Source organism: Pseudonaja textilis, chromosome Z, assembly GCF_049901715.1.
Source record: "Pseudonaja textilis isolate UNSWEBS1 chromosome Z, rPseTex1.2, whole genome shotgun sequence".
Classification (NCBI taxonomy): Eukaryota; Metazoa; Chordata; class Lepidosauria; order Squamata; family Elapidae; genus Pseudonaja; species Pseudonaja textilis.
The window spans coordinates 69,005,736-69,032,256 of NC_142008.1; the positions used below are offsets into that span (position 1 = coordinate 69,005,736).

The 26,521-nt window shown below is 39.9% G+C and overlaps 1 protein-coding gene and 1 pseudogene across 7 annotated transcripts in view; both read left to right on the forward strand.

Moving 5' to 3' along the window:
* Window positions 1–26,521, forward strand: part of SUGCT (succinyl-CoA:glutarate-CoA transferase) — a 480,947-nt gene that overhangs the window by 109,844 nt on the left and 344,582 nt on the right. The gene's annotated exons all lie outside the window — the stretch shown is intronic.
* On the forward strand, window positions 920–8,083 carry LOC148124071 (uncharacterized; annotated as a pseudogene).

A 26,521-nucleotide genomic window follows, 5' to 3' on the forward strand; every position in this document is an offset into this window, starting at 1 on the left:
CTGGATAATCAAGTGCCTAGAAATAACAAGAGTCAGTAGAAACATCAGAACTTTGTACAAAGATCAATGGCACAATGGAAGACACAGTTGCAGGTCAGTGATGAGAGACTTGGAGAAGTTAATATCAAGAGAGGAATATTTCAAGGAGATTCACTATCACCGCTTCTATTTGTCATTGCATTGTTTCCTCTGTCAACAACACTGAATAACTCAGGCCATGGCTATCAAACATGAAAAACATCTGCCAGACTATCCCACCTCCTTTACATTGATGATCTGAAGCTGTATGAAAAAACATCATCTGAAATAGAATCGCTGCTCAACACTGTTCGTATATATAGCCAAGATATTGCAATGGAGTTTTGATTGGACAAATGTGCCACACTCACTATCAAACAAAGAAAAATAGTGCAAACTGAAAGAATCAAGATGCCCCATGAAAATAACATTAAGAGTCTGGATGAAGATGATTACTACAAATACCTGGGTATCCTTCAAGCTGACAACATCAAGAACACTGAAGTCAAGAAAAAAAATAGAGGTGAACACATCAAAAGAGTGACAAAGATCTTAAAGTCCAAACTCAATGGAGGAAATAACATCAAGGCAATCCACACCAGGGCAATAACAGTCATTAGAAACACAGCTGGAATAGTGAACTTGACTCAAACAAAATTAAAAGCAATGGATAGGAAGACCAGAAAAATAATGAAAATGAATAATGTCCTTCACCCTTGCAGTGACATTGACAGACTCTATCTACCAAGGCAAACAGGTGGGTGTGGAACGTTGCAAGTACATCAGATAGTTGAAGAAGAAAAAAGGGCTTTGGAAGAATATTTGAAGGACAATGAAGTTAATATGCCAGGAAGGCTTGCTGACTACCTGAGAGACCAAACTGGCCTACAAAAAAGATCAAATGAAGAACAGAACAGAGGCATGGGAAGACAAAGCACTACATGGCCAGTACATTAAAAAAATAGCAGGGAAAGCAGATAACAAGACCTGCAATGGCTAAGAGCAGGAAAGTTAAAGAAAGAGACTGAGGGATTAATTCTGGCTGCGCAAAATCAAGCTTTAAGGACAAATGTATACAAAGCAAGACTTGATAAGACAGGAATAGACAGTAAGTGGACCACCTGGTAAGCTGTTGAAAGAAGATTGCACAAACTGACTACAAGCAGCGGCATGACAAAGTAGCAACAATGGTGCATTGGAAAATCTGCAAGAAATATCATTTGCCTGTAAGCAAGTACTGGTGGGACCATAAAATAGAAAAAATCATAGAAAATTGAAAAATTAAATTGCTCTGGGACTTCAGAATCCAGATAGGCAGGCATCTGCCACATAACACCCCAGACTTAACAGTTGTTGATAGGAAAGACAAAAAAGTCTGGATAGTGAATCTGGCAGTGCCTGGAGACAGCAGAATAGAAGAGAAAATTGGAGAAGATAACAGAATACAAAGACCTACAAATAGAAATAGAACTATGGCAAAGGCAAGCAAGAGTAGTACCAGTAGTAATAGGCACCTTGGTTACAATCCCAAAACAACTGGAGCACCACTTTTGAACACCATAGGCATTGACAAATGTGCCATCAGTCAATTGCAGAACGTAGCTTTACTTGGAACAACTTCCATTCTGTGGTGATATCTGTAACACCATCAAACATCCAGATTTGCTTATCCCAGGTCCTTGGTAAGGACTCAATAGGTAGACAAAAATGCCAAACCCAGTCCGAACATAATAATGGTGCCGGCGGGGGGCTTAACTGCTCCAATGAAGCTGAGAGCTGTGCTAGTGGCAGGTCCAACCATGCCAGAGAGGTCTCAGCTGAGGAGCAGAACTGAGTGCACCCAACAACCCATGCAATGAATCATGGTGAAACACAACCAAACGAAGCCTATACCGGCTCAGTCATTGCCTGGTTAACAAGGACCATGTCGGATGTTAAGAAACCTGGGCTCCTGTCAACAAGTGGGCTACAGGCCATGGATCCCATAGCTGAGCAACCAGGGCATGGGCCTGCAGGACTACTGGAAGCTGAACAATATCAGAAGCAGCAGAAATACACTATGTCAGAGAACCGCACTATAATGAAATGCTACTACAAAGCAGAACCAGAAAAACAAGGCTACCAAAAAAGGATGTACAAATTATGGGAACAAGAATACCCAGACGCAGGGATAACTGAATTACGATTAGCCAATCAGCGATGATTCATCATTTGGAACAAAGTGCTCAGTGAAGTTGAATTTCAAGAAATACGGAAAAATTGTGAAACGGGAAAACAGACTGCTGAACAGCAGACTGCTGAAGTGGCAGCAGAAAATACTCCAATAACATCTGGAGCAACTGAACAGCCTGAATTCAAAGAAAATGCAGAAATTTTGCAAGAACGGGAACAGCAAGGGCCTGAACTCATAATTGAAACACCAGGAGTACTCAATGCCAGGGAGCAAGAACTGAAAGCTAAAATATTGGCACATGCTGCATCAAATGCAGAAAGAAGGTGGCTTCCAACATTAAAGACTGTGCCTAGAAAACATTTGGCACCTGAGATGACCCAGAGTATATCAGAAATATAACAAAACCCAAAACATAACTAAAAGTCCTCTAATGCCTTCAACTTGGCTTTACTGTTTAATTGCTTATAATGGAAGAGTAAACTATTTTCAGAATAACATTTCAAACGAAAGAAACATAGTTCACATTCAAAGAGCTGCTACCGAAGCAAAAATCAAAAACCGCATTGAATAAAGTTCCATGAAAGATCAGGATAGATAATTGCCAACTTCAGGAAGATAACCAAGGACAGTCCGTTGGAAGAACGCCAACCAAGATAAACCTTCTTTAGGAACAAAACACTAATTGTCTCCAGTGTCTGTTAGCATGCAGGTCCAAACTCTTATGCAGATCTCACACCTGCAACCCATGAAGAGGATCATGACCCTCTCCACCCGATTAGACCACATTTTACCCTGATCCTCTCCTCCCTGCGTGCTCTAGGATGGATAAGGGATGGGCCTGGGTCCTCCTCTGACTACTCAGAATCAGTCTCCACCGGGGCATGACACTATCCTCCCCGCAAGGCCCCCTCCCCCAGGACCAGGCAGACAAGAACATTGAGGAAACCGAGCGTCGAAGTCCAAAGAAACTTTCCCCCAAGGTCTTCCTGGCATGGGTAATGGCTGCAAGAGACCAGGGGGTGCACCAGGAGCATACTTGGCTTGTTGACAGATTCCACAGGATGCCACATATCCCGACACATGTTTAAGACTCGGCCACCAAAATGTCCTTGAGATGAGGAGCAGTGTTTTGAACACCCCAAAGGGTCCTGCCACCGGACTATCATGACATTGACTCAAGACCATGAAGAGGACCTCCAGGCACGTAAATGCGATCACCGAACCGCAACAGGTCCCCAATATATGGCCAAGGAGTCTCTTGTCTCCCATTCTCATCTATTTCATGATGCCAAGCTGCCACAAATGGATCCTGTTGCTGCGCCTCCTGAATCCTCATTCAAAGGTCCACAGGTTCCCCTGTGGCCACAAACCGCTCCAAAGAAATCACAGTCCGGAACAAGAATTTGTCCTCCCTTTGGGTATACTTGGGCTTCCGGGACAATGCATCAGCACGTTGATTCCCCCCCACTTGGAACATAGGTCACCAACTCTGCAGGTAGATCCAAGTCCACAGGCATAATCATATCCCCTACACAGGAATGCAAGCAATGGTTGGCACAGTTCCAGACGACCAGACAATCTGGATCATGGGCCTGTAACCACTCCAAACCCACTCCAAACTTCCTATCAAGAAATTGCACAGTTCCAGATGACCAGACAATCTGTGGATCATGGGCCTGTAACCACTCCAAACCCAGGACCACCTGAAAATGAGGTACTGCGGCAATGTAGAACACGGCTTCCTCTACATGCTGCCCAATACACATGTGAAGGGGTTTGGTTGCAGCAACCACAAGTCCCGAACGAAGGGGCCGACCATCAATCGTTTCCACCATTACTGGCGGGGACACCCATTGCTGGGGAATGAACCACTGCTCAACAAAATGAGCGTCCATGAAATTAGCGTTGTCCCTGAGTCGACCAAGGCTTGGATTTCCACTGTTCCATGACCAGGCACAAATACACTTGCTGTCACCACAAGATGCTTCACCAATGACGACTGGGGCGGAGATGTCAAAGATGGTGAGGATGGTAAGATGGTGAAGATGGCAGGCCTAGGGACAGACCCCCGTAGGCCAATACTCGTTTCCCGCCACCACTGACATCGCTGCTGTGGATGTCTTAACAGGACACTTGGCCGCAAAATGGCCTTGATTGCCACATGACAATGCCTATCCTTTTCTACTTGGGTCAGGCAAGGGTGGGCAGCCCCCAACTGCATGGGCTCTTCCAATGGCATTTCCACCAGGGCACCATCTTGCTGGGAACAGATGCAGTCTCTGTCCGTTATCGCACCCGTCGCTGCTGAAGCCTAGCATCGATACGAAGACACAGATGCATGAGCTCCTGCAGGGTGAGAGAGCATTCAGTGTGCGCCAACTCACCAGGAGCTCCGATGACAAACCCTCCTGGAACTGGTCTAACAGTGCTGCCTCATTCCATTGTACATCCTGGGCAACCACCCAAAAGCTAACAATATAATCCATGAGTGAGCCACGCCCCTGCTTCAATTCTCTCAAATGTCTGTTTGCTGTTTGGCTCCAAACAGAGTCCTCAAACATGGCCTGGAACTGATGGCAAAACTCAGAATAATTATCCAATACCTGGCTGGGCTGGGCCAACAGAGGTGTCGCCCAATGTGCTGCAGAGCCTGACAACAAACTAATCAAAAACCCCACCTTATCCCGGTCAGTGGAGAAGTCCTCTGGCCGAAAGCTCACATAAAGCTGGCACTGCCCAAAATATGCTGGAAATTGGGCCAGCGATTCATCAAATTTATCTGGCTCTGCTACCGGGCATTTATGGCATGGCCAGACAGCTTGCATCTGCGCAAATTGTGCAGTCAAAAGAGCCACTTGCTAGCTTAACTGGGCATTGTCTGCTCTGAACTGATCCATGGTTACCCCACGAAAAGCGGAAACAAGTTGAAGAGGTGGCTGGAAACAAACTGCGATGACCCAGAGTATATCAGAAATATAACAAAACCCAAAAAGTAACTAAAAGTCCTCTAATGCCTTCAACTTGGCTTCACTGTTTAATTGCTCACAGTGGAGGAGTAAACTATTTTCAAAATAACATTTCAAAGGAAAGAAACACAGTTCACATTCAAAGAGCCAATAATGAAGCAAAAATAAAAAACAAACCGCATTGAATAAAGTTCTATGACAGATCAGGATAGATAATTGCCAACTTCAGGAAGATAACCAAGGACAGTCCGCTGGAAGAACGCCAACCAAGATAAACCTTCTTTAGGAATAAAACACTAACTGTCTCCAGTGTCTTTTAGCATGCAGGTCCAAACTCTTATGCAGATCTCACACTTGCAACCCATGAAGAGGATCATGGCCCTCTCCTCCCGATTAGACCACATTTTACCCTGATCCTCTCCTCCTGAGTAGACCACATTTTACCCTGATCTTCTCCCTCCATGCCCTAGGATGGATAAGGAATGGTCCTCGGTCCTCCTCTGACTACTCAGAATCAGTCTCCACCAGGGGCATGACAGCACCATTCATGATAGTTCCAATTGTTCTAATCAGACCAAAGATGGTTCTATCAGAGTCTGAATCAGACGGGGGATACAAAAATTGAAAAACCTGATAAAACGGCAACTACTCAGTTTTGGAAAGACCTGTGGGAGACTGAGAAATGTTACAACAAAAATGCTGGGTCTATCAGAGACTTTGAGATGAAATTCTCCAAGAGCAAAATGGACCAACTGGAAATAACTACTGAAATGATAACCAACAGAGTGAAAAAAGTCAAGAACTGGACATTGCTTGGCAATGATCAACTGCATGGCTTTTGGCTCAAATACCTGACCAGCCTGTATGAAAAAATGACTGAAAAATTCAATGAGACAGGAAACATCAGTGAATGGTTAACAGCTGGGAAAACCTACTTGATACAGAAGGGGCAACACCTGCAAATTACAGGCCAATAACATGTCTGCCAACCATGTTCAAGCTCCTGACCGGCATCATAGCTGACAGGATCCAGAACTACCTAGAAGCAAATAATATCTTGCCAGTAGAGCAGAAAGGAAACAAATGAGGAAGCAGAGGCGCAAAAGATCAGCTCCTAATCAACAAAATGATCCTAGAGAACTGCAAAAGCCAAAAAACAAATCTGCATACAACTTGAATTGACTACAAGAAAGCATTTGATTCACTACCGCACAACTGGATCATCAAGTGCCTGGATGTCATTGAAATATGCAAGTGTATTGGTACTTTCACTGCAAATGCGATGAAGCACTGGAAACAGAACTGTTTATTGAAAGTGAAAGCTATGGATAGGTCAGAATCAAAAGAGGGCTTTTCCAGGATGATTCTTTGTCACTTCTGCTGTTTCTCATCGCCATGACCCCCCTGTCAACAATTTTACAGAAAACTAACCTGTGTTATCAAACTGCTAAAAATTCACAGAAAATCTTTCACGTGCTGTACATGGATAATCTGAAGTTATATGGAAAATCAGAAATCAAAATCTAGTCACTGACCAATGTTGTTCAAATTTTCAGCACTGACATCAGCATGGAGTTTGTCCTGGACAAATATGCCACAGTGGCATTGAAAAAAGAGAAGATTATAGAAAGTGATGGAATCGAAAAGCCCAATGGACAAACCATCAAGTGCCACCAACCCAAAGCCTTACAAATACCTGGGCATACTGCAGCTGAACAATATCAAGCATGGGCAAGTGAAAAAAAGTCAGCAAAGCATACACACAAAGGGTCAGAAAACTTCTAAAAACCAAACTGAATGGCGGTAACACATCAAGGTTATAAATACCTGGGTCAATACCCGTCATCAGATATACTGCTGGGATCATAAACTGGACACAGGCAGAGCTGGACAGCCCGGATAGGAAAACAAGAAAACTGATGACCATTACACTATGCCTTGCATCCGCAGTGACGTTGACAGGCTATATTTGGCCAGAAAAACATACAGCAGAGGACTTTTGCAAGTGAAGCAGACAGTCGAAGAAGGGAAGCATGATCTGGCAGATTATGTGAAAGACAGTTTTGGACCAGCTTTGATGGAGGTCAGCAATAGGAAGATGCTCAAAGTGCAGCAAACCAAGAATCAATATAGGAAAACAGTGATGCAAACTTGGGCTGACAGCTGGTGTAACAAAGCACTGCATCGACAGTTCCTTGAAAAGATCCAAGGAAAAGTAGATAAGGAAAAGATCTGGTTATGGCTGACCAACAGAACGCTGAAGTAAGAAACGGAAGGCCTGATTCTTGCAGCCCAAGAACAAGCCATCAGAACGAATGCAATCAAAGCCAGAATAGAAAAACCTGCTGATGACCCCAAACGCAGACTCTGCAAAGAAGCGGACAAAACCATCGATCACATACTGAGCTGTCGCAAGACAATCACTCAAACTGACTACAAACCATGTCACAACACAGTCGCTCAGATGGTTCACTGGAACTTGTGTCACAACTACCATCTTCCTGTAGCAAAGAACTTGGGGATCATAAGCCTGAAAAAGTGGTTGAAAATGAGCATGCAAAACTACTGTGGGACTTCCGAATACAGACTGATAAAGTTTTGGAATACTATACCCCTGATATTATGATTGTGGAGAAGAAAAAAGTGTGGATTGTCGACATTGCCATACCTGGTGACAGTAGAATCGACGAGAAACAACTTGAAAAAGTCACCAGATATCAGGATTTAAGAATCGAACTACAGAGACTCTGGCATAAACCAGTGCAGGTGGTTCCAGTGGTACTCGGCATACTGGGTGCTGTGCCTAAAGACCTAGGCAAGCACTTAAAAACAATTGGCACAAGACAAGATCACCATTGGTCAGCTTCAGAGGGCCACCTTACTGGAATCTGCTCTCATAATCCGCCGATACATCATGCAGTCCTAAACACTTGGGAAGTGTTCGACTAGTGATTTGTGATACCAAACCCAGCAAGGTTATCTCGTTCACTGTGTATACTGTCATTCTTGTGTATAATAAAATAACAACAACAACAACAACAGGTTTCTGATTTGACTGAAATTGCAGATTTTGTCTAGACGTCTAGATTGTGTAATTTTACCTTTGTTAGCTGCCCATTTTCTTGGCTATGGCTTTTATTTGCTGCTTTATTATTTCCAATATTTCCTTCATCTTTCTTATTTCTACCTGGTTATTTTTTTTTAATTTTAATTTTTTCTTATTTCAATTAACATATTGTGCGAACAGTGTGATACTGGCATGTCTTATATTTTAAAACAAATATGACAATACACTTTACATTAAGTACAGTTGACAGTCTTTTGAAACTGAATATTAATACATTTTGTTAAATTATTCTTAATTATCGATATTTAAGTATATTATTTTTAGGTCAATCTCTATATATTTAGCATCATTCCTTTTACTACATATAGCATAGTAATAATCATATTTGCAGTGTTTAACGAACTATATAGTTCTGATAACAGTTCCAAATTTATATTGTTGTAATTTTCCATTATTTAGCCCCTTTAGTTTTTATAAATAAACTTATTGAATACAAAAATTAAAATATGCAAATATACAAACTCAAAAGACAAAGATACATACAAACAAACGTCACAATAATCTCTGTGATAAATTAAACTTTCCTTTTTTAAATTAAACTAATTAAACTTTCCTTTTTATATTTGACAGTGAGTTAAATATTTCCTAAATTATATTATGTGGCAGTTATTTCTTGTTTCCTATAGGTTCTCTGTTATTTATATTCTATCAAACATAATGTTCTGTTATTAATGTTTGTTGTTGGATTATACTTATTTATTTTTACCGATGAATTCCTTCTATTGATTGTTTAAAGAATGAGGGAGTCTAAGACTAACATTAACAATTCCTGTTTGTTATTGTATATGTCATAATCTGTTTCATAAATTTGTTTCCCCCCCTTGATTTCCCTTTTAGGTTTTTTTATGTTCTAGCCAATCATACCACTTATTCCAGATCGAGTAAAACTCTGCCTCCTCTTTTCCTTTTAATTTTAATGTACGTTTTTCCATTTCTGCACATTCATAGATTTTTTAAATAATAAATGGTATTGATGGTATATTAGGTGATTTCCAGAATTGAGCCAGTGAAATATGTGCCGCTGTTAGAATATGGATGATCAAATATTTTACTTTGGAGGGATAATCTTCCTTAAGGATACCCAGAACATACAATTTAGGTTCCCACTCTAATCCACCCTGGACGATTTCTTCTAACCAAGTTTTGATTCTAATCCAAAAATTTTTGACCACTGGGCATGTTCACCAGAGATGGAAGTAGGTACCATGATTCCCTTTGCATTTCCAACAAGTTGGATTGCATGTTGGATATATTTTTGCTAATCTGGAGGATGCTAGATGCCATCTATATTTCATTTTATATAGGTTTTCTTTATAAGACGCAGATTTAGTTTTTGTAAGATTTCTCTGCCAGATTTCTTCCCAGTATTCTACATCTATATTATGGCCGAAATTTCTTGCCCACGCTATCATTGGTCCTTTCACAATTTCCTCAGCTAATTCATATTCCAATAGATAGATATATAATTTAGATATCATATTTTTATCTGGGCCCAAAAGTATCTTATCAAATTTAGTGCTCTTTGTTTCTATTCTGAATTCTTTTAAATCTTTTTCATATCTTATTGCTATTTGGAAATAAGATCAGCGATCAATCATTATTTTTTGGTTTTCTAACTCTTGGGTCGATTTGAGCTTTCCTTCTTTGTCTAAAATTTGGTGATATTTAAGCTTATTACTGATGTCCATTGTATCAGGGTGGAACATTGTTGACAGCCATAAGGAACTTTGATATAATGGTTTTTCCTAATATCAGACCAGGTTTTTATCAAAGATTTGCGTAAAGTATGTCTCTGAAAGTATGAGTGACTTTTACTATTTGGGTTCCACAAGAAGGCATGCCACCCTATTTGTAAATCGTATCCTTCTAATATTAAAATTCTTTTATTTTCCAATTTAATCCAATCCTTTATCCACATTAACATTGCTGCTTTATAATAGGTCTCCCAGGCAGGGAGACCAAAGCTGCCTCTGCTTTTATTGTCTTGTAAATACATTTTCTTAATTCTTGACTTCTTGCCTGCCCAAATGAAATTCATAGTAATTTTATGCAATTCTTTGAAAAACAATTTACCCAATAATATAGGGATTGTTTGGAATAAATAAAGCAATTTGGGTAGAACATTCATTTTAATTGTGGCAATTCTGCCTAATAATAAAAAATCTGCATTTTGTTCCATATTTCCAAATCTCTTCCTATTTGTTGTAATAGTAATTATCTTCTTTCAAAGTAATTGTCTTCTTTCAAAGTTATTGTTTTGGGTCTTAACCATATACCTAAATATTTAATCTTATTGACAATTTGTAGTCCCATTATTTCTTCTAGTTCTTTTTGTTTATTATTTGTTATATTTTTAACTAACATTTTGGTTTTTTCTTTATTGATTTTCAACCCTGCTAGTTTACCAAATTTATAAATTTCTTTTAATAAGATTGGTCCTGACTATGGGATCCTCTATAATAATGACCACATCATCAGCAAATGCCTGTAATTTATATTCTTGTCTTTTAATCTTAGTACCTTTAATTTCCTCATTCATTCTAAAACTGTCTGGTAATGTTTCTAATATTGTAATGAAAAGCAGAGGCAACAATGGGCATCCCTGCCTAACACCCCATTTTATTTCAAAAGGATTGGTAAATTCTCCATTTATCATTACCCTTGCTTTGTGGGTTAAATAGATTGAATCTAACATCTTTACGAAGTTATCCTTGAATTTCATCAAGTTTATCTGGCGTTTCATAAATTCCCAGTTTAAGTTGTCAAATGCCTTTTGTGCATCCAGGAAGACAAGAGCAACTTGGCTGGCTTCCTGGATGTGTTTCATAGTATTCTAATATATAAATTATCATTCTTGTATTATTTCTAATCTGTCTCATGGGAAGGAATCCATTCTGATCAGGGTGTATTCTTTCATTCTTTCCACCATCACACTCATAAAAATTTTGTAATCTGTGTTTAAAAGAGATATTGGTCTATAATTTTTTACCTGGGTGGCATCTGCACCCTCTTTAGGGATCAATATAATATGGGTCTGCTTCCATGATTCCGGGACTCTTGCTTCTAATAATACTTTGTTGCAAATCCTCTTTAATTTTTAATTATGCCACTGCTGTCTTTAAAAAATATCCCCTTTCTAATCACATTTAATACACATAAAGTAATATTCATCATATTTATGTTTAACAAGTTATATAGTTCTAATAATAATTGTTATTTTTATTAAGTTATAATTTCCCATTGTTATCTCATGCAATATTTCAATGTCTTATTTTTGTATCAATCAAATTCCACATGGCATTCCTTTTTAATAAAATGTTTATTACATTTATTACATGTTTATTACATTTAACTATTATATGTTTTAACTAATAATACACCCATTTATGTTAAATCATAATCTTTTTTAACCAACATCTCTTACTTGCATTAAAGTTTTAATGTTCTGTTTCTCAGCTTGTCTCCCATATTCCTCTCTTAAATCTTTATCTGCCACTTTTTGGCCAATCCTTTTAAACATTTCTCTTTTCTCTACTATGTTCCCTTCTCTCATTTTCAAGTTGTCTACTCTTACCCCTAACTTTCTCCCAAAAGAGTCTCCCTTCAATTCCAAATCCAGTTTAACTTCCCTTAAAATAATCTCCCCTCGATTTATTTCAACAATCATTATCATTTTGATTTTTATATCCTTTTTGTTATTTCTTTTTATTTGTTGTTTTGTCTTTTCTGCTTTTCTGGCTATTCTTTCAGTTGACTCCTCCTCTTCCTGGATCACCTGCTTTCTTTTTGTCATTTGTGTCTCAATTTCCAGTTCTACTTCCATGCTTTGTATTTTATTCAAAATCTTGTCTTTTAGATGCTAAATTTCTGATGCAATTTATTTCCAAATTCCACTCATCTTTGTTTTTGTTTCTTTTTGTTCAATAGTCCAACAATCTTTTATTCAAGCTAACATTACTTTTCAAACAAGAGATTCACTGTCCATTATCCAGGAGTCCTTGTGCTGTCCAGACAGTTTAGAGTTAATGGGATTTGGGATAGTTAGTTAGGACTTGTGAGCTGTCCCCTTAAGGGAATGCATCATGGTAAATGTAGTTAAGGTATCCTGGGAAATGTAGTTCATGCCATATGGTCACATCTGTAATCCTGATTGGTCACTAAATTGACTCTTGTTGAGTTGGGGGAGGTCTTCCTCACTCTTGCCTGCAGCCATTACCATGCAGTTTCTTCAATCATCATGGGGTTGAGACCTTATTATCTTCCTACACCACAATTCGGATATGCAAAGTATTGGACATTAAGAAGAACCTCATCATAAATGTGAGTTGACAGGATGCCTGATGAACCAATAAAAAAGGCTTTGTGTGGATGCTTTGTGGAGTTGATCTGCTTTGTACAGTATTTGTACAGGACAGAGAGAATAGTAGGAAGATATTAATCTTAATTTCTGGAAGAAGAAGCATCTGGAGTCTCAGTAAAATGACATTGCTTGATTTTTATACCAGGAGGCAGTAAAAAACAAGATTAATTTGGACTCCCAAAAGTAAAATTTGAATTCTGCGATAAAGACTAAGATATTTTGAAGCCATGTGCATGCTATTCCTTCATACTTTGGTTCTCTCTCCCTAAAACCTCCCATTGTGGCTGCAGGAAGGGGCAAATTCGCCCCCCTTTTCTCTTTAGAGAAGGAAGTGCTGTGTCTCAAGATACAACTCCTAACTCAGAAAGAACCAATTTGTAAAACAAAGGGAGGGGCCAAGTATTTCTCATAAATCCCTGTATTCATCCAATTACAAACCCTTCCCAAACACAAAGTGAAAGTTTCAGAAATCTTGCTGGTTTCTAGAAAGGAAAGCTAATTTTGCCCTGCTCATTCCAGCTGAAAGGCTTTGCATTTCTCCAGCTCAGAGGCAATAAGAGAAGATTCTCCAGCTATTTTTACAACTATTCTGGCCATTTTATTGGGGGTCATAATTCATTACTGACAGACCATCTTCAAAGCAAAGAAGCCCATTCCCCCCTTCCCAAGACACAAAGCTAATTCAAGCAGTGTTTTAAAAAGGAACATTTTCTCTTTCTGCTCAAAAAACTTAAAATTTCTTCATTTTCCCCTATCTTTCCTAAACAATTTTAAAAAATATAACTCTGCACCCAAACCTTTGGAGTGTTGTATTCGATTGATGGATTTTTCTTCCAGCGAGGAAACAATAAATTCCCCAGGGGTACACCCCTCCTACAGACTCAAGCAAAGCAGCCCACAGCACCATCTGGTGGTCTAGGAGAAATTTCCCATAGAATTCAAAGACTTGTCTGCCAATTTTTATAAGAACTACAGGGAGTTTCCCAAATTTGACCAATGAAAATTCCTTTTCTAAAATTATTATGGTAACATTAAGCAACTCAATGCAAGGTTCCAGTACTACCTGCAGCCTAACCTGTGATTAGCAACAGTGTCTTCCAGACCACAAACAGGCAAATTTGTGCTCTGCGCCAAACATCTCCCAGACTTCGTAACACACCCTAAGTGGCCAAATTGTGTACTTTGTCAGCATCTCCCACACTTGCAACACACATCTCTAGTGGTCAACCACTGAATTTTGCAGAACTTGCTCAATTCAGCCACATGCCTCAATTCAGCCACACACCTGCATGGTCAAGTACTGAATTTCGCAGCAGTTGTTACGTTCAGTTACCTGCTTGCAGTGTATCCTAGTGGAAAAAGGGAATTGCACGGAAAACCACTAAATTTTCCAAATTCACCTTTTACCAATTTGAAGCATGGCAACTTCTTCAGCCATGACAGATGTCCCTGAAGTACCAGAGGACTCAAACCCTCCACTCATCCTAGATGTAAATGTGGAACCTGGTTCCCAAAACCCTCATCCGGACATCCAAACCTTTGATGACATGGTGATACCTCAGAAAGCCTACAGCCTCAGACGGCATAGGAAGCTTACCTCACCCGCAGTGGCACGCTTCAAAGAGGATTGGGCCAGGCAGTATTGCCATCATGCAGATGCATGGATGGGGCTGGTAAGGATCTGTGACACCCCCAAAAGCAAGTTGCCCCTCGAGAGCCTCTTTCTAATGCAGAAGGAATTAGAGGAGCATCTCGGTGGAAGGACAGTGAAACTAAGCTTAAATTCATACAGTCGAGCATGGAAGACCCAGAGCTCCAAGAACACATTCATTGCTTCGAGGAGGCGAACAACGAATGCGAAGACAGCGTTCGGAAAGGCAGAAACTCCCTCCAGGCCCACGATCTTTGATGCGCTTCAAAAGGAACAAGGAACAAGGGAGAGGGCCACATCTGACATAGATCTTCAATCACAAGCACCCTCCTCCCACCATTCCAAGAAAGCCTCCTCCCTCCATCCCAAACCGGCTAGATTCCAAGCAGGTTCCAGTGTCTCGTGCCAATTCTCTCCTGCTTGGTCTCACCATTCCTCTAGAGCATCCTCCCATCACAGTAGCACATTTAAGGCCTCCGAAGCAGCAAGTTATGCTGACCGAGCTGCAGAAGCTGAGGTAGAAGCTGTTGTAGCAAACGCAAATCTACGCACCACAGAGGAGGTAACACGCCAGAAGGCAGAAATAGCAGCTCAACAAGCAGAAATGGCCAAAGCCCAGGCCAAATTGGAGTTGGCAGAACAGCAAAGAGACTCTGCAACAAAGACAGCATGGGCCGCAGCATGGTGGAAGATGGCCGACAATGCCTCCTTCAACTTCAACCTCGAAGACTTTGGAGAAGAGAGCCTAGATACATGGGTCAAGGCCTACGTGGATGACCAATACTTGCTAAAAATGAGCAGTTAGAACCGCCTCAGTTGTCTAGCAGTCTCCCACAACCAGGGAAGCACAGGGAGGAATCTCAACCACAGACTCTAAACGTCAGTTATGCAACTGACATTGTATGACCTAAAGAGATTCACTTCCCATGAACAGCAAACCTTCCCCAACTGACGTTGTATGTACTAAGGTCCGAGATTCTCTTCCCAGAATCAGCAACCCTACTCCAACATTTCATGGCCTGCCGAGCAATCAAATTAGCCCACCAGTGATCATGATGACTTCTCAACAAGTAGACATGCAACCAACGACCCTGCCACACTCAATCCACAGGCAGTACCATTCCAGCCACAACCTCCACACTACCTGAGCTCACTGGCACAACAGGATTACCACGGCCAGCCTACACAGCAGCGTGAAGCTCCACCATCGTCTCTGGAATGGCAGGACGACATCCTCCATAAGCACTGGGAGGAACACTACGACCCATCATTGACATGCATCCCAAACCCACCCTCTACATCAATGCCTCTTACCCAACCCACCTTTACAGATGATGCAGACTACTGGAGAGAGTTGGCCATCAGGAGAGGAAAACTAGATTTGGCCACCAACGGAGTATACAAATTCTCTGACGAGCCAGGTGGTGAATATCTCCTCTGGAAGAAAATTTTCCTGCGCATCATTCAGGATGCACACTTGAAACCCGATGAAGTACTTGTACACTGTGGCTAGGGCCACAGTCTGCCAAAGCAACGAAGGCACTTTATGCCTCCCACGTAGACAGCCCAGACGTTGCCCTACGGTTGGCATGGAAACCAACTTGAGAACTGTATGGCTCTCCCACAGCAGTAGAATCAACACTCTTGGACAGCCTCAACAGATTTCCTAAAATTCCCATCGACAAGCCTCTTTACTTAGTTAGTGGAATTTACAATTCCAGGCGGGGAGTGTGCTGTCCAGACAGTTTAGTGTTAATGGGATTTGGGATAGTTAGTTAGGACTTGCGAGCTGTCCCCTTAAGGGAATGCATCATGGTAAATGTAGTTAAGGTATCCTGGGAAATGTAGTTCATGTCATGTGGTCACATCTGTAATCCTGATTGGTCACTAAATTGACTCTTGTTGAGTTGGGGGAGGTCTTCCTCACTCTTGCCTGAAGCCATTACCATGCGGTTTCTTCAATCATCATGGGGTTGAGACCTTATTATCTTCCTACACCACAATTCGGATATACAAAGTATTGGACATTAAGAAGAACCTCGTCATAAATGTGAGTTGACAGGATACCTGATGAACCAATAAAAAAGACTTTGTGTGGATGCTTTGTGGAGTTGATCTATCTGCTTTGTACAGTATTTGTACAGGACAGGCAGAATAGTCCTTATATCCCAAAATTAATCAATCTGTTCTTTTAATTGATCCCCAGAAAGGAGATTTTGGACTTTGTCCAATGGGATACAAGACAGAACTTTTATCTGTAAGAAACCTGCAACTTCATAGAGTGTGCTCTTGGACTTGGATTTTCCTGTTCTTTCTCCTGTTCTTTCTCAGAAGGGTCCAATTTCAATAAAATATGGTTGCTGGTGGAGAGAGTTTATTGCAGATGCAATAAACATGAAGAAGTACTAACACATCACCATCATTACCACCACTATGTAGGCTTGAATTTTGCTTTTACAGCCCTCAGTGATGCCCACTTTTAGCTGTATATCACTGGCTGCTCATTAAATTAAAGAGCTGGCTGATATTCGATGACAATTGTCAGTGTTTCCATTTTCAATATTTTGACTCTATAGCTGGTTGCTGAACAGTGAACTGATATTTTCAGTTTGTTGTTTAATTGCTATATAATCAAATTCTGATCTAATTTGAGGCCTTTCTGATACAGAAGTTCAGTTCTTCATTTGCTAAATTGTACTTCAGCAACAAAGAATGATTGATTAGATCATATGTTCATTTTTCATAATTAAACCTTTGTAGCCTACTTTAATTAAACAGCAATTAAATATTTTGACCATTATGGCGACTGTAATTTATAAGTTAGTTTAAGATCCTGGTTGATAAATTGAGTAGCCAGTTTCCTCTTTTAGACTTAATGGCTTAATGATTATTATAGTAGGTGTTCCAAGATGATGAGAATAGAGTATCCTCTCATTACCTATTATTGGCTGCAAAATACCAGGTTTGAAGTTGGCGAATGCATCTGAGAGGTGAGGGGTATGTGTATAATTTTTTGTTCTGTTTCTTTACTTAATGTAAAGTAGTCAGAAACTCAGTAATATAAATGAATGATACTGCATAGCAGTAGTAAGGTGTGTGCTTTCAAGACCTAATTATATCTGTACCACTTAAGATATATTAACCTTTTACTCTGTAAGACTAGGAATACCAGTTTACAATTTGGGACACATCCCCTTCCCAACTACTAGCCTGATATCTAAAGAAGAAGCCACAAGGAGAACTAAAACCAGGATTGAATGTCAAATGTACTTTTAAATAAAGGCTTCTTGGAGCTGTCTCATGTTCCTTAAATACTGTACAGTATGTGTATAATATGTAACTTAATATTTTAATATAAGCTGTAGTGTAATTCAGTTCTCTGTCCTGGGCACCTTATAGTATGTAACAAATAGGCTCAGTGGATGTATTAAATATTACACTTTCAGACTGTTTTAAACTGTTTTCACTTCCCCCTCTTTTTTGTATCTACTTCCTCTTTTCCTTTTCATTTCATACACTGATCAAAACATAGGTTATTGGTTAGATCAGGTAAAGGCAAGTACATAAAATAACTCAAAATTGTGTAACGTTTAAGATAAGGTTAAAACAGACAAAATGTCTATATATTCAAAATTTGATAAAACAAATAATAATAGCTTATATTCAGGGGTGGGATTCTACTGGTTTGGACCATTTCTATAGAACTGGTTGTTACAATTCTACACAGTTCAGAAAACTGGCAAATTGTACCCCCAGCTGGCCCTGCCCCTCTCTTCCTGCCACTCTCCTCTACTTCCAGTCAGTCCTTATTGCGCATGTGCAATAACGTGCATATGCCCAACATTGCTGACTGCTGTTCCCCTGCCTAGTCACTCCTTAAGGTATTTCTTTTTTCCTGAAGATCAGCTGTTCCGACGATCAGCTATGCCGGGATCCCCCTCTCTGTCTTACTGCTTTGCCCAGGAGTCTTCCCTAAAGCCCAGGAGGCAAAAAGGGGTGTGGGGGGGCTGCGCCCTACAGTACTCTGTTTTTTGCCTTCCTGGGCCTCAGGGAAGCTTCCTGGGAGCAAAAATGCCCCCGAAGAGGCTTCCCTGAGGCCCAGGAGGCCCCAAAATGGAGTGCAGTAGTAAGCAGGAAAGTAGTTATTTGCTTGGGGGTGCATATTTATAATAGTACAGGATAAAGGAATAGATGTATGTTCATAAAAAGGGGTCTTGCAATTATGAAAAGTATGGTTTGAATAAAAATGTCTGTGGCTATATATGATGGTTTCACTAATTCAGTGTATTATTGTAACTTAAATTTAAACACTGTTAGAAATCCTTTGGCATTTTTCCTCCATATATTTTAAAGGGATACATTAATTTCCATAGTGATTTTCATTCTAAGGAGAGGGTGAAGAATAAGAACTAGTTTTAGAGACTGTTGTTTTTAAATATATTTTTGTTGTTTTTTAAAGATATACAGCCATATTGTATGTGAACAGAGTTGGTTCTGGGTATCATTCATATTAATCCAATTCATGATAACTTAAGTAATCCTTATTATATTGTTTGAACATACATAGAAAAAAAGCCTAACACCTTATTTCTGCCTCTTTCGGCTTACAATCAAGCTACTTTAATATTTAAAGGGCAATTCTTTCTATCCATCATCTCTTAGCCTCTTTCGTGCTTCAATTCTTACCATTTTTTATTTGCGCCTCCCCCACTCCTCATCTTTATCTATATCTTCATCTATATCTTTCTTGTTCAATCTAAACATTTCTCCCAGTAGAATTTTATACTGCCAATTCTCCCAGATGTCTGCCCATGTCCCAATCTCCTTATCAATGGTATATTCCTCTCTCTCCAAATGTTGATTTATCTGTTTTATTTTCTTCAGTCTTTCTTCCTTTATCAGCTGGTTTGTCAGTCCTGCTTTTTGCTCCAGTCCTTGATTTATTTGTTGATGTGGCCAATTCATTTGTCTTTCTGCTCCTTTGGCTTACTATTTGTCTGGTCTTCCTCTTTGTCGAGCTTTTGCTTCGTTTGCTGATTTTTCTGGTCCATATTTTTCCCTGTTCGTATTCAATTTGCTTGCTTGAGCAGCCCATTTCATCTAATCTTTCTGTTGCTTTCACCAGTTCATGGACAGTTTGATCTTTATTCATTATTCTTTGCAAAATGTTTTCCATTTTCTCATCTATACCATGAATTGAGTCCTTAATATTTTGGAACAACAAAGTTATCTCATTAAAAAGTCCTCTCATTTCCACAACTGTTCCTTCAACTCCAGTCATAATAGCAATACAAGTGGAATAAACAATAAAGTCTCAATCTATTTCAAAAGGAGTCCAAAATTATAGGAATATAGTTTATTCTCTACTCATTAGTAGATGGTGCTCTCCTCTCAAATTTCCCTGCTGCCATTTTTCCAGCAGGTATTAATTTCAGTCAAAAACCATTTCTTTCAAAACAAAGTCAATTATTTGGATGAGCCACTTCCAGCATTTACTAGTCCAAGGTATTTTCCAAGTTATTTAAATCTGTTCTGTGGTTTTAGTCTTTTATTCTGGCTTCCATTTTATACAATGTCTTTCTTATTTCTACCTCTAGTAAGTATATGGCAGTAAACAGGTAAAAGTCACAGCCACCAAATATCAAATATTCCTTTCCTCCTCTGTAAATTTTGAGGAGTCTAGAAGTCTCCTTTCCTTTTGTCAGGAATTGGTGCTCTCAACTTACTTTTTGGGATAAGTCTCTTTGTGGAAAGTGTTTTCTTTCACCGCTTAAATGTTTATATTTTTAGAATATCTTCTCTAGGATTTTTTTTGTTTTCCTTGGGGTAATTTTTTAAGTAAAAGAAGAATATCTCACCTAGCAACAATCTCTGTTCACCTTCTCTTCACTCCTGCACTTTCTTAGGTGTTCTGGTTGTCCCTGGCTTCATGGCAGCCATATTGACTGCTGCTGCTCCTCGTCTTTGGATGAGGACAATTTTCCAAATCAGGAAGGAGAGATGCGGATTTCCTCAACTTGCAAGGCACCCCACTTTGCTTCACCACCCCTACAGGGTGGCTATGGTTTCTTTTGGAGCCCTCCAATGGGGAAGCAGGGCTGGGAGTTTGCAGACCTTGCTTTCGACGCCACCAGAAGTACAGCCAGAAGTCTAGTCTTAGGGATTGTTGATTATGAGAACAAACTAGAAATAGCAGTTGTCAAAAATAATTTCAACAAAAGTAACATCCTTTGAAACAGCTACTCTGTAGATTTTTCCCATAATTTTTTTAATCCATTGCTCATTTATATAAGAAAATGTATTGTTAGGAAGGTGTATTTCTTTCTACATTTTCCTGTGCTAAAAATAGCTTGAATCAATTATATAATTTTGGAAAAATATAGATGTTGGTCAATGGAGGAGGCAAATACTTTTTCCACAACTTGTTTCTTGTTTCAGTTAACTACCTTCAAGTTTATGTTTCAGTCTTCTGATTCTTTCCTTCTGTCATGCACTAACTAGAGTGTTCACACAACCCTTATCTAACACTTGTTTCCAAGCACCACATTGAGATACATATTTGCATATCTTTCAAGCTTGATTAGGAGATATTTTTTCCCTGTTCAATAATGTCCAATTCTTGGAGACTACCTGGATAAGTCCCTGCTGTTGTCTTGGCAAGTTTTTTTCAGAAGTGGTTTGTCATTGCTTCTTTTCTGGGGCTGAGAGAAAGTAGTCTAATGCTTTTACCACTAATATCCACCTGGCTACAAAAATGGTGAAATGTAAAAGAAATACAGACTCATTAATTATAGTGCCATTTTGCTTGTCAAACATTTAAAATTGTTTATGTATTTGATAGCATTTAGATATAATAAAATGTGTTGCTTCCTGTTTCAGCATTCAAGTCTTTATTTGTTGGTGGGACCCATTAAACATTTACCTTTCCAAACTGCTATCCTTCAAAATTTACCATGCCAATTTTTCATGCCTAACTGTAGATCAAGTGTTCTTTGTTGCTAATTGTAAATATACTTGTATGATATAGAACAAATGAAATACCCTTGAATTAATAAATATTTTCCAGTAAATATATTTTTTAATTTTAATTTAAATTCTCCTCAAACAAACAGTCATGTAGAAACAACCAAAGATATAGCAACACTACAGTTAGATGTCTGTTTTTGGTCAGAACTGCTGTAATTTCTTTGTGTTTTACAATAATAATTCCCATTTTTCACATAAAGTAAGGCCTTGTGCAGCATTCTAGCATGAGCAGAGGTTTGATGAAATGATAGAGCATCTGTTTGAAAATCACAGAGTGCATCTCATGGTGCAGGTACAAAAGGTACGGGGTTGTGCCACAACATTATGGCGAACTTTTTGTCATTAGTCTCCCCTTGTCTTCCCCCTAATATGTGCAAGCATGGGGTTTATTGAAAGAACTTTCTAACAAAAGAAGTCTTGCCTTTGACAACTTTGACAGCACTATTACCTTTTCTTCTCCCAAATCCTTTATAGGGACAGATATTTTCTGGGCAGGTAGTTCTTCTTAAATCCGAGAGAGAGAAAAATTGCTGTCTAGAGAAAATTCCATCCCTGTGCAGATCCTATTTGCCATCTACTATCTTCAAATCTAAAGAATTAAATCTTTTAAATTAGAATCTAAAGAAAGAGTTGTGTAAGAGCACAAGCTGTCTTCCCCTCTCCTCCTAGTTTTGTTGGCAGAAAATAAATTAGCAAATGTTGAGATACTTTCCTATTTATTACAACACATGAAATATGTGTTAAAATATGGAAACATTTTTCCCCTTTGGATACTGAATATAATTATCCTTCTTGAAACAGTGCTAATATTTTTTCTCATTTAATACAGCTGTCTCAATGCAAAGAAAGCAAAATATTGAACGAGAAATATGTAAACATTTGATTGATATATTGTACAGTGTAAAGATGTAGCTTTCAGATTAAAATTCATTTTTCATAGACCTGTGCTTAACAGTTTCCTTTTAGTTTTCAATAGAAGCTGGCAATTTTGTAGTCAGAATTTTTCCTTGAAAAATACTTGGGATATGTGAACATTTGCCTTTTCAAATCCTGTCTAATATCATTGTTCCCCAATGTTACATTGCTTTAGTAGAATCTTTAAAATCTTCTGTTCCTACCTTCTGGATGATCACATGAATGACTCATTCAACTAAGACTGTGAAAAGAAAATATATGTAATTGATGAGTCTTTGTTTGATGACATCCTTGACAGTTAAATCAGGGCAACCAGATTATCACAGTATTTAAAGATTACCTAAGAACCGCAAAAGGAAACAAAATGTTGTCTAGTTGTTCAGCCAGAATGGTAATGCAGATTAAAAGTAAATTAATCTCAATTGCTTTATTAGTAAATGAGACAGCTAATACAACTTTCCACTACATGGTGGAAAGAATGGCATGAATCTTGCAGGCTAGCTCCCAATCAAATCAATGGGATTTATTTTAAAATAAACAATTTAATCATTTTAAAGTATTCCTCAATTACAAACTTTATGTGCCAGATTTTTAGAATATATTATTCTTAGAAAAAAATGAAACATAACAAATATGGAGTATACCAAATGGGTTGAGAAAGAGGAAAATAACTTATTTCCTTGTGGTATGTTCATTTGTGCATATTGATGGACAAAAATTATATCCATGCAGCAAAGTATTTACAAATTAGTTATAAAAGAAGTGTTTACAGTGCTCAGAGAGTACAAGTGGCATTACAACAATTTTATCATGAGCAGCTCTACATCAGTGTTTTAACGTCTATTTATCTTTCCCTGTTGATTAGCAGTGTCAGTTAAACAGCAAAACTTGCTGACTAATTTTCATAGAAAACTTTAAAAATAATATTTGGCTATATCATAATTTTCTAATGCCAAATTATTTTACATAGGGTAGCCCTCTTAGCTGCAGCAATGTATCTGAGAAGAGAACAAAATATTATTTAAGCAAGGAATATGAGATTACAGAATTTGGAACTCAAAAATGAGTTATAATACATGTCATTTTAAAAATTAGGCTGGCCTTGGAAACAGTTGCTAATGCAAGTTGTATTGCCTAAAAGAAGTAAAAAAGACTGAAATCATCAATAGATATACAAATGAATAGATTTTGTGCTTTCTATGGTAATTTTTTAGCAAATAGGATCAATGTGTTCCAGGTTGTTGATTGTCATGGGTTTAATTATTTGTTTTCATAAAATGTGACAAATACATTCTGCAGTGCGGGATCTAATAAGTCACAAGCAGGCAATTTGTTGGTTATGGACACCACTTTCTGATTCTCCCATGAACTGTTCAGAGCATCCAGTAGTGGGAGGTGCTTCAGTCTCCTCTTGGGTAGGCTGGTCTTAATTGTTAGGACGCTCCTCCTCCTCCACGGGACTCCTCCCTAGCACCCCCCAGTTTTAGCTCAGCCTTCATAGGAATAGGCAGCTTTCCACATTGGCCAGAATAGTAGCTAAAACATCTGAGATTCAAACCTCAGGTTTGGTTTTCAAAGATAATTCTCAGGTGCTCCGTTTGTCATCTTGGAGTCCCAATAGCCTCCGACCACTTTATTAACACCTGGCCGTCGGGGTTTATCGCTCTCTCTCTCTCAGTAGATATAGTTCTCAGGAACTCCAGTTAATCTAGGAGTTCCAGTAGCACCCAACGTTTTCCATTAACACCGGACCGTCGAAGTTCGTTATTCTCTCTCGGGAGATTGCAGCACTCCGAAAGCAAATTGAGGCTGCGGCCTCTAAACCGTAAGTGCTTATCTTCCCGATCTTCTAGCAAGCACCGTTCTGAACAGCTAGTGCTCCTCATGGTTGGCTTTAATGGTAGAGGCTTTCTCCCCCCAACACCTAAGGGGATTGGAAGCATCAGCACTTCCTATCCTTTCCCGTGTAGTTTCTCCTCGCTGTTCAAAACAACGATTCAGGTAGGAACTAGCTGCTGGATTGTTTCGGCTGCACCAAGCAGCAGCTGGCACCATTTTAAAGACTGGTGGCATCCATCCACCATTATTCAGACACAGTGAGAGGCCTTTTTTCCCCATCAGGTTTCCTTAGTTGAGACCTTGGGACTGAATCCCTGCCCCCCAGGACTTGTAGTGGATCAGAATTTGTTGGCTAACCCTCACAGCATAAATTTTCCAGCAGCGCAACAGCGAGCACCAAGGCCTAAGTCTGCCTGTGCAGAGCAGCTATTGTAGGTCACTGTTACTCATCAAGTTCTGGCCTGAAGAGGCGTTACTAATTGGAATCGATTTGGAATTGATTGGATCAGGAATTAAAAATATAAACAAAATAAATAAAATACAATAATTTTTTTTCCTTACATAAGGGGGATTAAAATTTTTTATAGAGGTCCTCTTCACCTTTCTGGAACAGTTTCCTGGGAGTGCCAACCACCCTGTACTGGAGCCTCATTGACAATTCATTGATAAATATACGGTTCTTATATTTGAGATGGCAAGCAGCAGCTCAAGAGCTTCTACCTCCAGAGCCATGACCAGGGCCCTGGGGAAGTCCAAAGCATCCAAGAGGCCTTGAAAGGCCAAGGAAAAGGACGCCCATAGATGCCCTCAGGCTATAGAGAAACAAATGAAAAAGCACATGCGGGAGACAGAACAGACTTCATCAGCCCCATCTTCCCTTCAAACTGCCCAGGCCCCAAGCCCTCCGCCTCCTCCCCTGGATCTTTCTCTTCAATCCAGGCATAGCTCTGCCAGGCAAGTTCCTCCTGGTACCTCAACAGCAGTAGCCGTACCATGTCGGGCCCCTGAGGCCACATTTACACCAATGGCAGCCGGGCTCCGTCAAGAAGAGTCCCTCCCTGAGGAAGTTCCCCCCAGGATGAGGGCATGGATGGAGTTGGCAATATGAGAGGGTATTGCAGCAGGGGTTCAACAGTCTGTATGGGCCAGAAGACAGTCCGCAGCCTCAGACTGCAAGTTTCACTCAGTGCGGTCACTAAGCGGAATGGATCAGTATTTCTTTCAGGTACTTCCCCAAGGGGAGTTTTCTATTTTTCCAGACATGCCTCCCCAGGGGTTTCAGGAAGAGGAGGACCAAGAAGACCAAATGGACCAAATCGAGGCAGGGTCAGCACATGACATCGACCCGGTCCTGTCAGAGGTGGACCCACTGGAGAGGGGAATGTTGGATGATGAGGGCCTCATTCCTGATCAACCAATATTCACGGGACTGTTCCGCCCTCTTATTCAAGGCTAAGAACATCACATGCCTTGATAAAATGGCTCCCCCATCTCAACAATCAGTTTCACAGGAAAAGTCAGAGGATTTAATTTTCTCTTAGCCTGTTGATGAAGCAGACGTAATATCAGTCCCACACATGTTTTCTGAATTAGTACAGAAACAGTGGGCTTCCACAGCAGCATTTCCTGCCCCTCACGGGATACAATTGGAAATTTTATAACCTAGCACCTGAATTTTCTAATTCCCTAAACACCCCATTGGTTGATGATCCAATAGTGGCCTTGGCATCCCTCTCTGCTATTCCTAGCAAATCAGAGGAGGCGCTTAAGCTGGAGGACAAGAGGGCAGAACTAGCTCTTTGTAGGGTACATCAATCTGATGTGTGGGCCATCAGAGCGGCTACAGTCACATCCTTTTTCACTTGGTCCTCACTTAGATGGCTATGCCACTGTGGGAAGCCACCCTAACATCCATCATATGGGCGCACCAAGACATTGCCAAACTGATTGCCATGGCAGAATTCTCTGCGGACGCAACTTTCAAATTTTTTTCAAGAGCCATCGCATCGCAGGTCTCAGCAAGGCGACTGCTATGGCTTAGGCATTGGCAAGCTGACACCAAACACAAGTGGAAGCTTGCCTCAGCACCAATACCAGGTGAAAACTTGTTTGGCAGTGCCCTGGATCCATTCCTCATAGAAACTAGAAACAAAAAAATGATCATCCCCTCTCTTTTTCATAAGTCAGACAACAGGAATCCTCAGTCCTCTCGGAGAGGCTCCTTTCGTCCCTCTATCAGGGGTCTTTTCCCCAAGAATGCAAAGGGCCCCTGGATACCGTCAAGGACAGCAATCGGAAAGGTCCGATTTGGGGGACAGGAATAGAAGGGGATGACAATCTAAGAGAATGTTTTGGGGAGCAGGAAACAGGGCTTTCCATCGCTCCAAATAGATCCTATGAAGACGTCCCCATTGGTGGGTGGCTAAAGCTTTTTGCCAACCAGTGG